Here is a 14,814-nt window from a genome sequence, read left to right as displayed (position 1 = left end):
CTGCAAGTGCCACTCACTCCTGTCCTACAGGTCTCTGCTCAGTCATCACCTTCTCTGTGAAGCCATCTTTGAACATGTTCCACAAGGGGCAAAAGCACACACATGTGCCCCTTCCCTCTCTATTTTTCTCCATAGTATTTATGCATGTGTATTTGTCTGCTGTTGGTCTCCTTCACTAGAATAAGAGTTCTGTGAAGGCAGGAACTCTACTTTATTGACGGTGCATGGCACTTAGTGGGGGCGCAATAAATATTTGATGAGTGAATTAAAAAAAACACACCTGTAATACTTGAATGCTTTTTGGTTGTTTAAATGTCCCTACCTACAAGATTGAAAATGAATGTGAAAGCAAAGATTGCACTATCTTGTTCTGTACCCTAGCACCTCACACAGTGTGTACAGGGTTGGAACTCAGTAAATAGTGGATGGATGGATGGATGGATGGGAATGTGGATAGATGGGAGGGTGGCTGGATAGATGGATGGATGGATTCTACATTAAGTAGGAGCCACTGAAAGTACAAAGAACTGAACTGTGCAAAGCTCTCCCTATGGGTAGGGATAGCCTGACATGGGGAGAGACTACAGGTTGAGAAGTCAGTTAGGACGCTCCTGCCAGTGTCCCCATGAGCACTTGCGTTGCTTGAATGAGAGATAAACGGAGGAGGGAACAGAGTCCAGAGACATTGCCAAGGTTAAGTCAACAGGACTAAGTGTATAAGGAGGTGAGGAGAGAGGAGAGCCAAAGATGACCCTGAGATTGTGCTTACATGATAGTGAACCCTGAGAAGAATGAGCAGCTTTAGGTGAAGAAGAATTCATTTAGAATATACGTTTGATAGGGGACATCCAAGTAGAGTGGATTAGACAGTAGGTTAGTCAGGAGGAGAGAGGAAGAGGGAATCCTGGGTGCCGGCTAAAGCTATGGCAATTCACTCATTAATTTTTTAAAATATATTTTTATTGTTGATAGTATTATAGATATCTCCCATCCCCCCCACCCCTTTACCTCCCTCCTCCCAGCCCCTAACCCCAACCAGGTCTTCACTCCCCTATTGCCGTGTCCATGAGCTATGCATAAGTATATAAGTTCTTTGGGTTATCTCTTCTCATCCCTCCCACCCCACATCAAGGTATGTCTGTCTGTTGCATGCCTCCATGCTTCAGGTCTTATCTTGTTGGTCAATTCCTTTTTTCATTAGATTCCACAAATAAGTGAGATCATGTGATATTTGTCTTTCTCAGGTTGGCTTCACTCATTCATTTCTATTTCTGAGTGACTTCCATATCCCGGGCACTTACTATGTGCTAGGTACTGTGAATGCTGCAGTGCCCAAGGCAGGCAAGTCCATACTTTCATGGAACTTACATTCCGAGGGGAAAGGCAGACAAAAGACAGGCGACCAGACAAATACATAAAGATAAATCTGATGGCTGTATATGCACTGTGAGAAAAATACACCTGGGTAATGGGAGCATGATGCAGGGACCATATTAGATGGGGGTAGGCAGGGGAGGCCCCTCTGAAGAAGTGGCTTTTGCCATGATGATGAGGAGGACAGGATGACAGGGAAGTTACTTGTTTCATGGCTTCGATTTCCTTGAACAAGTCTGGGGTGAAATCATCTGCAGAGAGTGAGAGGATGGGAAGCGTTTTCAGGTAAATGGCAAAATACTGAAACAACTGCCATGGGAAGAAATGAAAAGGGGGTGAGCAAAGAGATATCTGATGGGGCGCCCAGGACCGAGCTGAGGGCTGAAACCATCATGTGGAAGGGAGCCCATGAATACAGATCATATGCATATTTTACAAATCCTATATAATAAAGAGCTAATATGCTAATTAGACCGAACAGCAGAAAGACCTTCTATATGGAAGCCGGGGCTACGAGGGCCGGCCAAGGCTGCAAGGGGCTGCGAGGGCCGGCCGAGTCTGTGAGGGCTGGCTGAGGCAGCCAGGGCAAAGCCCCTTGCACTAATTTCATGCACCGGGCCTCTAGTATTATATAATGCTGAAGCTTTATGTCCCTGCAGCCATATTGAAACCAGCACAAATGCCCTAGTAGTGATCTGGAGTCTCTACCCTACTCAGGATGAGGTGGGTTTGCCGGAGTGTTTATTTGATTTTTAATTAAATTTGATGGGCTGTGAGGGTTTTCATTACTTGGTTTGACGAGGCAGATTCCCACTGCCACCCCCTCCCAGAGACCCCAGTGGCTCCAGTCTGTGTTCCTGCCACAGCCTCCCCACTCAAACTATTCTGCCAATTAATCACCCTCAACAGCCATCCTGTCCTACCTTAAATAATTCCCCAACACCTCCAGGATCAGCGCCAACGCTTTCACACAGGTGTTCATAGTCAGGTCCTTCATTACCCACCCAGGCTTATCTCTCCCAGCTGCCCAGTCTGGCTGGTATTCACACTGTTCCTTTTTGAACCCAAGTTCATTTGGATGGACAGACTCAGGTCCACACCTGAGGATCTGGGGCAAGATGAGTAAACTCTGGAGTTTTCTTGTCTGTAAAATAGTTAATATACCTGTTTCCTAAGGAGGAGTAAATGAGTTCATGTGTGTAAAGCATATAGCACAGGGCTGCCAAGCAGAATATAGGTGATCAGGAGGACACGGTGGCTGAAACAAGTGTGACTATTCCTGTGAAAGCTGCTGTGTAATTCTACACTTATTGCAGCATCCAGCACACGGCCACACACACAGAAGACCTAGGGGACATGGCCATCAATACTGTTACTATGTTCTGTTTTGTGATTCATTTCTTGGTCTTCACTACACTCTTCCTTAGGCTTTATCTTAAAAGTCAACTTGCATCTTCTAGCCTTACCGTTTTCCTCTTACATGAATATTCAACATATGTCTTGTCACTCAACTAGACAGAAAGTTCCTAAAGAGCAGATATCGTATCCTCGGCCTCTTAGTATCCTCCTTAGTGTGCAGTACAGAGCCTGCCACTTAAGGAGGTGTTAAATAATTCCTAATTTAGCCAAAACAGGTTTGGCTCAGTGGATAGAGCGTCGGCCTGCTGGACTGAAGGGTCCCAGGTTCGATTCCGGTCAAGGGCATTGTACCTTGGTTGTGGGCACATCCCCAGTAGGGGGTGTGCAAGAGGCAGCTGATCGATGTTTCTCTCTCATCGATGTTTCTAACTCTCTATCCCTCTCTCTTCCTCTCTATAAAAAATCAATAAAAATAAAATAATAAAATAATAATAATAATAATTCCTAATTTATATGCTGAGCTGAGAGATTGGTTCCCCTCTTAAAGGGAAGGCTTCTCTCTCCTCCACTCCCCAATTCTGTCCATCTCTCAAGGCCCCCTCCAGCTCCTCCATGAAGCTGGCCAGTGAAACTGACTTCTTCCTTACCTGAAAATCTATGGCACTCACTCATTGGTCATATTTTGCCTGAGAGATTCTAGAATTTTAGGGCAAGCAGAGCTAAGGGACCCTGAGAGCATGTGGCTACCTTACTCCCACCAGTACTCATCCTATAGGTGGATTCTTCTCCAGCCAGACCAGGAGGCCTCCAGGCTAAGGGTCTTTTTCACAAGGAGGAAGCAAAGGCCGAGGTGGCCAAATCCTGGCACTTCCACCCTCAGGGCTTCTGTCTCCAAGAGCAAAACTGCCAAGAGACCCTCCACGGTGTGTAAGGGAGGACCTGGATTCCAGGCCCCGCTCCTGTAAGCTGTGTGAGGACGGAAGACTATCCACAGACTTTGCCAGGCCTTTATTGTCATGTCTAGACAGTGAGGGAGACCACCAGGGGTCCCCAAGGTACTTCCTAGATCTACAATCCCCAGCACTGGCTCTGCCTATGACTGTACTGTGGAGGCACAAATTGAGTCAAGAGAGCTCTCTCTGCCTCTGTGGATGAGCTGGTAGGAGTACTTTGAAAGCTTCTCCGTCCCTTCCGCCCCTTCTCCTCCTATCAGGTCTATTTCATTCAATGGGCATAGAAATGAAAGCATCGCAGGGCAAGTTCTAAACAAGTGGAAAGATGCCCGTCCCGCTTCTGTTGAAGTTGGGTGATGGCTACATGGAGGTTCCTTACACTATTCTGTCTACTTTTGTACCGGTTTACTATCTCCCATACTAAAAAGTTATCATAATAATTACAATAAACCCACATGATTCATGGACTAACTGGATACTCACTCTCTAGATGGGTCTCCTGGGCTCACAAAAAGGTACTGAATCTTTTTTTTTTTTAAGTAACTACATCTGGAAGTTGTAAGAATGCAATACTTTTTAACCTTGTCCACTGGAGAATAGAGGTGTGAAGAAAGAAAGGCAAAGCGGAGCGCTTCGAGTCAGACATCTGGCTCTGAGCCCCCTCCTCCCAACAAATCCATCATTTTATAACCGTGTCAACTAGGACGCCGAAGTAACCAGGGATTCGTCTCCTCGCAAGCATTATTGTGAGGCCCAAGGAAGACCATCTGTGCCTCGAAAGCACTTGGCACCTATTTTGCCACACACACACGCATTAAAGCATCGTCACATTTGTAGGTGCTTGTGCAGTGCTCGATGAACAGCGGTTCTCAGGCTTTCACCGGCATAAGAATCAGATTGCATGACCTCACTCCCGAGATTCTGATTCAGTGGTCTAGGGGGAAACCCAGGAACTACCTGTCCATCAGTCACACAGGTGCCCTCCTGTAGGTAGACCTCAAGCCACACCTTGAGAAGCCCAAAGGCATAGCGGGAGTGAGCTACGGGGACAACAGAGGGAGGCAAACCGTTTCAGGCTCTGCTTGGGAGGAAAACCAATCCCTCCACCAGGATCAAAAGCTCCCAAGGATGGGGGCAGGGTGTCAGTTTCTTTCAACTACCAAATGGGCCTGGGAACCACAGGAAGCCGGGAAGCCGTTGAAGGAAAGCTCTACGGTCACAGCCTTGTGCCGCCAATGCCCCGTCCTTCCTGTGCATGCTCACATCTCATTTTTATTTTTTAAATGTGAAAGCCTCCTCAGAACTCACTCATCTCATCCTGCCCAGGCCCCATTGCTAAATCTCCCCGTAGACAGGGGGAAATTTTTAGAGCATGGATTGGATCAAGTCACTTCCTAACGTAAATCCTTCTGTGGTTCTTGGGAGAAAGTAAAGATCCTTAAAATACCCACCAAGGCCCTGTGTGTCAGGTCCCTCCTGACCTCTCTTCCCATATCGGAGCCACACTTCCCCTTTCTCTCCGGTGTTCCAGCCCCGACCGCCTTCCTTGGCTCCTCCAACATGTCACAAGGCATTTGCACCTGCTGGTCCCTCTGCCTGGGATAAAATGTTGCCTCTTCACGGAAACATTCCCTCAACACACCAGACTACAACAGTTCCCCTTGCTATAATCTAGTGGATCCTTTCTGAACTTTCCAACATAACACAGACCCAACTTTGATTTGTATTTTTGTGTGGTTAATGTCTCTCTCCCCAACTGGACTATAAGCTCCACAAAAATAGGGACCATGTTGCTTTTGCTTGCCATTGTACACCCATTGTATACACAGTAGCCGGTCCATTGTACATGCTCAACTAAATATGAGATCAATGCCAAGTAATCCATGGTCTGGGGAGACGTGAATGAAGGAAATGACAGGCCAAAATGAGGTGGCACACTTTCTCCTGGACATGGGCAACCGAGAATCTTCTCGATTATCGCAAGGTTGGTGGTCACTGGACACCACAAGATCTCAGTCTCTCTTAAATAAAAGCATCTGTCCAGGACTGTCCCCAGAGGACAATGAGAACGTGACTCACCCCTTGGGGAATGTGGGGGCTGAGAAAGAGGGCCAGAAAAGATTGTGTGCCAACCTCCTCAATGCCCTCCCTGTTATCTCTCTGAAAATGTAGCTTTGTCCCTCACTATCGGGACTCAGAAAGAGGGGGGAGGAGAAGGTCACAGACAGAAATGATCTTCCTCCCTCCTATCTGCAGCCACAGAAACAGGCGAGCTCAGGTTATCTTTGTGTTTGCTTCTTTTCCCCAGAGATGAGTGGGGGAGGGGGGAGGGAAGATTTAGAACAATCAATTCAGAAAACAGGGCATTTTCTGCTTGGTCAGACATATGCCCATTCAAGGGATGCAAAGCAAGCCAAAGTTTAGGTTCTCTGACTAGGCTATCGAGTCCCATCAATTACACCACATGGAAAAACTTTGGACAGTTAAAAATAACATAGGGGTCTGGTGTTTGGAAGATCTGGAGTTTGGAATGCCAGCTTGTCAAGCACAGGTTACTGCCTACCAAACGCGTGTGCTGGGAAGGTGTATACACACACACACACACACACACACACACACACACACACACACTTGTCAGGACAGGAGGGCTGCGGAGGAACAAGATGTCCACCCACCCTGGCCAGCGTTGCTCAGCGGTTGAGCATTGACCTGTGAACCAGGAGGTCACGGTTCGATTCCAGGTCAGGGCACATGCCTGGGTTGAGGGCTTGATCCCCAGTGTGGGACATACAGAAGGCAGCTGATCTATGATTCTCTCTCATCATGAATGCTGCTATCTCTCACTCCCTCTCCCTTCCTTCCCGAAATCAATAAAAATGTATTAATAAGTAAATAAATAGGTTACTACACCAAGAAAAAATAAGCTGTCCACCCTGATGATGGTGTGTGTGTCAGACCAGCTCTCGACCCCCACCCACCTTGGTCTGAAGGACTCCCAAGCCCTTTCCTGGCTGCGCAAAGGGCAGCCCTCATCCGGGCAGGAAGCACCCGCCTCCTCCTTGGAGGAGGTGACCGGGAATGCCGTGTGAGCCAGTCCAGTCACGACACAGACTCAGTCCACCTCCACGTGCTGTGCTTCTGCGTCTGTGAATTCTGGCTCTTCCTCAGAAGGACCCAGTGTCTGCACTGATTAAGTAGCAAGCAATAATCTGAAGTGCTGGACAAAGCGTCCCAGAGACAAATCTTTTCAAAGTCTCCTCTAGCACATTTGTTCTAAGAGTAAAAAAAAAAAATTAATAATAACGCCATCTCATTCTTCTAAAAAAATCAGAGCTTCTCCTACTTATTTCGTTTTTCTTAAAATGCCAATGTGAGGAAAATATCAGCTAGTATCTCTGCATTTTACAGAGGGAAAAACAGGGTCACTGCGAGCACCTCTTGTAGGGTGATATGTGCCAACTCTTCTAAGCACTTTACACATATTAACTTATTTAATTCTTCCAACAACCCCTTTAGAGTCTAAAGGAAGAAAATATCATTCCCACTCTACAGATGAGGAAACTGTGAGGTGCAGAGGAATTAGCAATCCTGCCCACACTCATGGGGCTTGAATTTGAACCCAGACTCCCCAACACCCAGGCTATCGGCCACACAGCCACTGCTTGCCACACTCGCTGGGACAAAGTGCTTTTGAGTTTTCAAAGAGTGCAAGGCTCCAAGGGAGAGCTGGAGGGTAGCCCCCGGGGCCCTCGGCCTTCCTGCAGGAAGAATAGGCAACAGGCAGGTGGAAAGCTTAAATGGGTAACAGGGGTGCCTGCGTGCCGTGCCGGGGTGGGAGTGGGGAAGCACTACCTTCAGAGCAACCAATCCCCGCAACAGGAAGCACCGGCTTAGAGACCTGCGACCTTCCTCCCCCGATTTGAACCGTGACACTAATTCTCAGGACACCAGGTTTGCTTGCACTATGAGGATCAGCATTTGTTTTCCTCCCTGGACTGGATTTGTATTTTTATTTATACCACTTATGGGTGGTGGTGGTGGTGGTGGTGGTGGCTGTCGTTTAAAGCATTGAAAGGGGGAAAGACATTTTTATCTACTTGTTTTTCAATATATCTTGATTGATTTCAGAGAGGAAGGGAGAGGAAGAGAGAGATAAAACATCAATGATGAGAATCACTGATTGGCTGCCTCCTGCAACCCCGGGCATATGCCCTGACTGGGAATCAACCCGTGACCTCCTGGTTCAGAGGTCTACACTCAATCACTGAGCCACCGCGCTGCGGTAAAGGGGAAAGACATTTTAGATCCACCATTTAGGATTACCCCACCATCCTGCCCTACTTAGCAAATCTGCACATGCACTGGGCAGGGCTGTCCTGCACCTGTCAGGACCGGGGGCTCACACCAGCACAGGCTCCCCTAGTGGGGCCCCCCGCCCCCAGCCCCTCCGGGAGGTGCCCTGGTTTCAGTTCAACCAGGATTCGGTTCAGCCTTAGTGACAGGAAGCCTCTGGAGGTGGACAGTCCTCCCTGCGGGGACACAGGCTGCCAGCTCAACCCCCCCGGGGCCTCCCTGTTGGCCTCCTTGGCGGTCACGTACTTCCTAGGAATTGGCTCCACTCAGACCAACCTGGCCGCAGGCTATTCTTCCATTTTCACCTTTTGTTCACAGACACCCCCTCCCAATCCAGCCCAACAGATCCTCTTTTTTAAAAAATATATTGTATTGATTTTTTACAGAGAGGAAGGGAGAGGGATAGAGAGTTAGAAACATCGATGAGAGAGAAACATCGATCAGCTGCCTCCTGCACACCCCCTACTGGGGATGTGCCTGCAACCAAGGTACATGCCCTTGACCGGAATCGAACCTGGGACCCTTCAGTCCCCAGGCCGTAGCTCTATCCAATGAGCCAAACCAGCTAGGGCCCAATAGATCCTCTGGCCGTCCTCCACACATTCCCGCCCACCTGGCTTTCCTTTTCCAGGAATGAAGGGGATTCTCTAAGGAATGACTCAAATGCTTCCCAAATCTTTCACACCTGGACTTCCCCATCCTTCCCCTCCACTGCTCCTCTGAGCCTGACCAGATTCCCACCATCCTTCCAAACTCAGCTCTGAGCCGCCTCCTTCCAGAACCCTTCTCTGCCATCCCAAACCATGGGACCCGCTCTCCATGTATGTCACAGACCCTCTCAGAGCTGGACTGCTCACCGAGGGAGCAGTTATTCCCCACCTGGTAACCTCACACACCCCGCTTCTTCTCTTACTCTTCTCTCACGGCTTCTTCTCACCCATTTGCCGTGCGCAAGCTTTGCCCTTTTCTCCTTCCTCTCTCCCCACTCCCACATTCGTAAGATTGAGTGCGCCTTCCTGGGGACAAAGCAGAATATTCTTCTTTCCCTTTGTGTCCCTTCAGTGCTTTTTAATCAAGGTGTGCTGCAGGGTGTGGGTGAGGGGAGGAGAAGGATGTCTATGGGGTACGGATGAAGGGACACGAGGTCGGAAGGAAGCCTAGGCTGGAGGTATAAACCTTGATGTTAAGCATTAAGTGGATTATTCTTCTCTGAGGGCTCCGTGAACGTCGGGGAGGCTTTGGTCTGAGCCAAGAAATAAAATAAGAAGCAAAAAGCACAGGGAAAATGAAAGAGTAACTAGCGGGCTTTTCCTTCCTGGGGATTTGAAACGCTACCATAGAGCCTGGAGGAGACGTGCCAGGAAGCTGGACTGCCCAGGACTGCCTGCTCTGAGTCTTGGAGAAAAGTGGGGACATGGCAGCGCTTTGACATTGTCCAGACCAGCTCATCTGGGTCACAAAGGAGACAGGAACTCCAGGCAACACTGGGCAATAATAAAGGCTGTTCCATCGATCAGAGCGTCTTTTGTGCTGTACTTTTCAGGAACCTGAACGCATTCCAGGCAGGTACCGGGTAAGAACAAATGATCACCAGAAGAGAGACCGGTGTTATTGGGTCCTCTCACTTGGACACTTCATCAAATAATAAAAGAATCCGATTTCCCCAAGGATAGTAAGAGCTAACTCAGTCTCAGGAAGGTTCCTACATTCAGACCCTTGAACCAGTCAAGCTCGATCCCGCCCCACCCCACGCCACCCCCAGGCGGAGTGGAATCTCCAGCCCCTGAGATGGCACACAATGCCTCCTGGTGTGCTATGGAAACCTTCCACCTTTCATAGAACTCTACAGATCAGTGTTCCTCTCACTACCCTGGGCATAACTGACCTAAAATTGAATGATCCAAACCTGTTCCCTATCCCCCAGAGATGTGAGTAATTAGATAAAATGAGGACAGAATATGTATAAGTATCTGTTATACTGGGATGGCTGCCCAGAAAGGAAATGAGCACCAGGAACCGGACGGCCCTGTGTGCGCCCTCTGTGCTGAAGGGCTATGTACAAGGGCTGAGGGAGAGTACCTTCAAGAGTAAGTGCTACCCTGGCCGGTGTGGCTCAGTTGGTTGGGTGTTGTCCTGTGCATGGAAGGGTTGCCGGTTCAATTCCTGGTCAGGGCATTTGCCTGGGGTTGTGGGCTCCATCCCTGTTAGGGGGCTTGCAGGAGGCAACCGATTGATGCATGTTTGGCTCCTAGATTGATGTCTCTCTCTCTCTCTCTCTCTCTCTCTCCTTTCTCTCTAAAAATCAATTTTAAAATCTTTTTAAAAAAAGAATAAGTGCTAGTGCAGTATGACCTTTCTGAGTTGACAAACGTCTCTGTACAATTCTGCTCCTACAGCCCATATTTCGTGCACCATCAGCATTTTCTCTGGCTTTCTGCGTTGAAGGACATCTAGCGGACTCGGATCTGAACTAAAACTTGACTTGGGAAGCCCATCTCAACCTCGGTCTTCACCTTCCTCCCGACACGGAACCAGGCCTCTTCCAAATAGCCCCAACAGTGAAGGATTGGGAGGGTGGGAAAGTGGTTAGAGGTCATAGCAAAGTTACAATGATAGATATTTTTCTCTCGATATGAGAACCAAAGACTCTCACATAATCCCTGGGACATCCTTTCTTGTTTCATCATCAAGTGAATTTATCTGCATTGAACATGGTTGGGACACTGAGTCACAGGAAGGGTTATATTTATCTAGGCATTGGTACTATGAAAGGTATTGTCTCAAAGAATCTGTATCTGAAAACAGTGACTGGGCTATCGTTACCTCCAAAACTCAGTAGGACGTGTCGTAGATTCTCACCAGATCCCAGCCATGGGTTAAATCATTATAGTATTCTCACCTTCTGGTCTCCTCCATCTTAAAACTCATAAAAGTCCTCAAGGTACAAATAAGGCTAAAGGTAATCCGATACAGGCTGAGCCATAGTATGCACTCAATAAAAATGGGGTCAATTTATCGGTGGCTATTCACAAGCTCTCAGCTACTGAGTCCCTGAGAGAGAACAAAGCAGAAAGACCTGCCTTTCCTTCCCAAGACCAAAGGAGGGAAAGCCATGGCGTTCAGCTCTACAAGGATGAAGTGATAAACAAACTAGGGGCTCGAATAAGTGATGCTGACATTCACACAGCCGAACGTGCTCACGCGGGTAAAACCAAACCTGTGCCTGTGTTCCCACCTCTGAAACGAAAGTATTTGGGGAAAGGAATTCTGTAGCCTTTTCCAAACTCCTGAGGATGAGAAACTCTAAAAGGCTAAAAACAAATTAGGCGGGAAGAGCAGTGTTTCTGTCTGCTGGCTTCATTTGCTCAGTAATTTCACACATATTTAATTAAACGTGTGCTATGCTAGATCCTACGGCTAAGAAGGTACAGGCAGCCACCGTCCCAGCCTTCCAGGGCCTTACGTTCTAACTAACCAGAGTTAAGTATTTCCGTGGCCAAGAGAGAAGACTATGTTTGGGACAATGGGGACCAGGGCAGTTGAGGCCAATGTGACCCAAGGTTCAGCAAGGGCCTCACTGGGGCAGAGGAGGTTTTGAAGCATCTGGAAGATGAGCAGGCAGATGTTAAGCAAGTGTATCTGGGTCAGGGTGGGGCTGGAGGAGCCACAGGTAGTTGGTGAGACTGTGGGAGGTGTGAGGGTCGCCCTCTCTCTGAGCAGGGATAGAAGTAGGACTTTAAGGTAACCAGTTTACTCACATCTCTCATTCTGAGCTTCTTAACCTGGAGCCCATGGACCTCTAGGGCATCCACTGAGGGGCTGTGAACCCCATAAAACCATATGCAGATATTCACATCTATGTGCTTTTTCTCTGGGGAGCTGGTCCAAAACTTCCATAGGATCTCAAAAGGGCCTGCAATTGCCAAGGAAAAGTGAAGAAGACACACTCAAAAGGACACCTGGTAACCTGAACACCAGGCTGTGGTGTGGAAGCCATGGCTCTCCATCTCTTTATCCACATATAGCTTAGTACCAGACACATTGTAGGTTTTCAGAACTAAAGGGGTGAGTGCAAGAAGATGGGCAGAAATCACCATTTTCATCACCAAAACGAACATTTGTGTGTCCTGACTGTGTGCCAGGAGCTGAGCTAGACTTGAAAAACCAATACCTCTTTCCATAAAGGCACATGGAAGAAGGTCTTCTCACCCTCCTGTTCCCAGAGCCAGGATTGCAAGGCCAAGTCCCTAAATGTGGATACAAGTCACCAGGGCAATTCACTGCAATCCTCAGATCAGGCTCAAACGTTAGTTGGCAGTTGCCTAGCAACAGGTGACCCTAAAGACACACCACCAAACTGAGAGGCCAAAAGGGCACTTTGTGGACAAGCTGGTTCTGAAAACTAGCCCCCACGCATGGTCTGCCCGCCAGGCCTCTCTGGGAGTGTTGGAGGAAGGAGCAGACTTTGCAGCCAAAAGGAGGATGGCTGAGGGAGCTGGGAAGGTGTGTGGATGAATGGTGGTGTGTTTTCCCACACTGGGGAGTAGGCACAGGGACCAGGGTCAGGGAACTGAGGGTTGAAGGAGAAGGCAGCCTTGAGTATAGAAGGCAACTGGTGCCTCTTTTAGACTGTCGATACAACTACTTTTCCAAGCAGTTGCTGAGCGGATGCCAGCCACATGTAAAGATGCATAAAGTGGCACAAAGGCTGGACTGCACCGACATCCAGCCCTGCCCTAAAGTCATCATCCTGCAGCAGTTCCATGGACCTGTGTGTGTGTGTGTGTGTGTGTGTGTGTGTGTGTGTGGAGGGTGGAGGGGGGGGGGCGGGGGGGAAAGGGGCGGGTATTGGCAAGATGATAGACCTCAAACCACAGATAATGGGGAACCCAGGAAACAGTTTTTATCCAGGTCTCCAGGGCAGCTCACTTCCTTGCAGAGACAACAAACAAAAGAGGCAAAGAGACCTCACTTTCTAAAATTCCGATTTTAAAAAATATGTGTTTTTTTTTAATATATTTTATTGATTTTTTACAGAGAGGAAGAGAGAGGGATAGAGAGTTAGAAACATCGATGAGAGAGAAACATCGATCAGCTGCCTCTTGCACACCCCCTACTGGGGATGTGCCCGCAACCAAGGTACATGCCCTTGACCGGAATCGAACCTGGGACCCTTGAGTCCGACGCTCTATCCACTGAGCCAAACCAGTTTTGGCTAAAAAATATGTTTTTATTGATTTCAGAGAGAGATAGAAACAGCAATGATGAGAGAGAATCATTGATCAGCTGCCTCCTGCACCCCCCCCCCCACCACACACACACACCCACACACACTGGGAATTGAGCCTGCAACCTGGACATGTGCCCTGACCAGAATCAAACCATGACCTCCTGGTTCATAGGTCAATACTCAAACACTGAGCCACACTGGCTGGGCTAAATTTCAGATTTGTTTTTTATTTTATTTTTTTTAAAAATAAAACTCACTCCTTCAGCTGAGTGAGGTGAGACTGGGATCCTAAAACAAAGATTCTAATCGCCTCCCCCGGTGCAGAGGGCAGAAAGCTTGGGAAGGCGGGGCCTTCTTCAGAACCCATCATCTCTTCTCCAGAAAGGTCCTGGGGGCCAGGGGAAGGGGCAAATAAATATATCAGTCTGGAAGAGCGGCAGGAAGAACAAATGCAGAAGTCAAACAACAACAAATAAGGCGATATAAATCCAGATAAAATATTAAAATCATTAAAGGGCTGCTGCTCCCTGAAGATTGGGAAAAATGAAGAGAGTTAATTAAAAGCAATCTCCATGCACTGCTGAGCCAGCCGGCCCAGATAAATCAACAGCTGGGGCGGCTGTGGAGGGCAGTCAAGGGGCTTGGGGGGGGGGGGGGGCGGGGGGCGCGGAGGGCGGGAAGGGCTGCCACAGAGATGGCAGTGACGTTGAACTGAAAACAGTGACTTAAGTTTCCAGTTTTATTAAATATTGTATGACACCAAATACAGTTGTTTTTCTTCCGGGGCAAAAATAATCAATGAACAAAGAGGGAGGGAGGTGAGGATGAAGAGGTATTGTTTGTTTGATTCAAAACATACTTGGGACCTGAAGCCTGCATCTCTGATCTCCTCCCCAGTGCAGAGGCTTTGGGCTTTTTTTTCCCTCTCTCTCCCCCTGATGGGCACAGGTAGATGCATCTTCTCCAATCTCTCCACAAAACCCTGGGTTATGTTTGTTCTGGGGGCCGGGGGAAACAGTGCAAAGTCCAGAGAAGAAACGGAGAGGAAGAGATGGAAAAGACCTTCAAAATTCTCATTGCTGAGCCAAGCCAGACTTTGAGCACAAAACTAAAAGATCAGCAGAAATGGTGGGAACTTTTTTTTCTCTTGCTTGCTTTCTATTCCCCCCCCCCTTTCTTTCTTTATTCCCTTCCTCCTCCCCCCCCCCTTTTTTTGCAATCAGATAAAGTTTTTATTTTTTCATTTTAAACAAAACAAAACAGTTTAGAATTTCAGGCTCAGTCTAAATAAAAACCCAGCAATTTTAGAAATGTTACAAGAACAGCACTTGTCTATTCTAAGGGAACCCTCTCCAGTTCTTCCTTGATGGAAATATAATCGAGAGAAATGGCTGGGGGAAAGTGTTTTTTCTCCTCCACAGAATTGGGATTGGAAGGGGAGTGTGTGCATGGGGAAACATAAGGAATTATGCATTTGGATATGCATTTTAATTAGGTGGACAGAAGCAGCCGCCTGTTAATTTTTCTTGCTTGTTTCCACTTAGC

At 48.0% G+C, this 14,814-nt stretch overlaps 1 protein-coding gene and 1 long non-coding RNA gene across 2 annotated transcripts in view; one reads left to right on the top strand and one right to left on the bottom strand.

Moving 5' to 3' along the window:
• The window catches only part of DPF3 (double PHD fingers 3), a 208,161-nt gene that overhangs the window by 184,698 nt on the left and 8,649 nt on the right, over nt 1–14,814 (bottom strand). The gene's annotated exons all lie outside the window — the stretch shown is intronic.
• Nucleotides 9,895–10,696, top strand: LOC114230591 (uncharacterized). The gene is made up of 2 exons (XR_003616511.2): nt 9,895–10,126; nt 10,436–10,696. It is a non-coding gene; the product is annotated as an uncharacterized LOC114230591 (long non-coding RNA).

This window comes from Eptesicus fuscus, chromosome 5 (genome assembly GCF_027574615.1).
Source record: "Eptesicus fuscus isolate TK198812 chromosome 5, DD_ASM_mEF_20220401, whole genome shotgun sequence".
Lineage (NCBI taxonomy): Eukaryota > Metazoa > Chordata > Mammalia > Chiroptera > Vespertilionidae > Eptesicus > Eptesicus fuscus.
The sequence above is the reverse complement of the archived record's forward strand: the minus strand, read 5'-3'. Positions and strand labels throughout refer to the sequence as shown.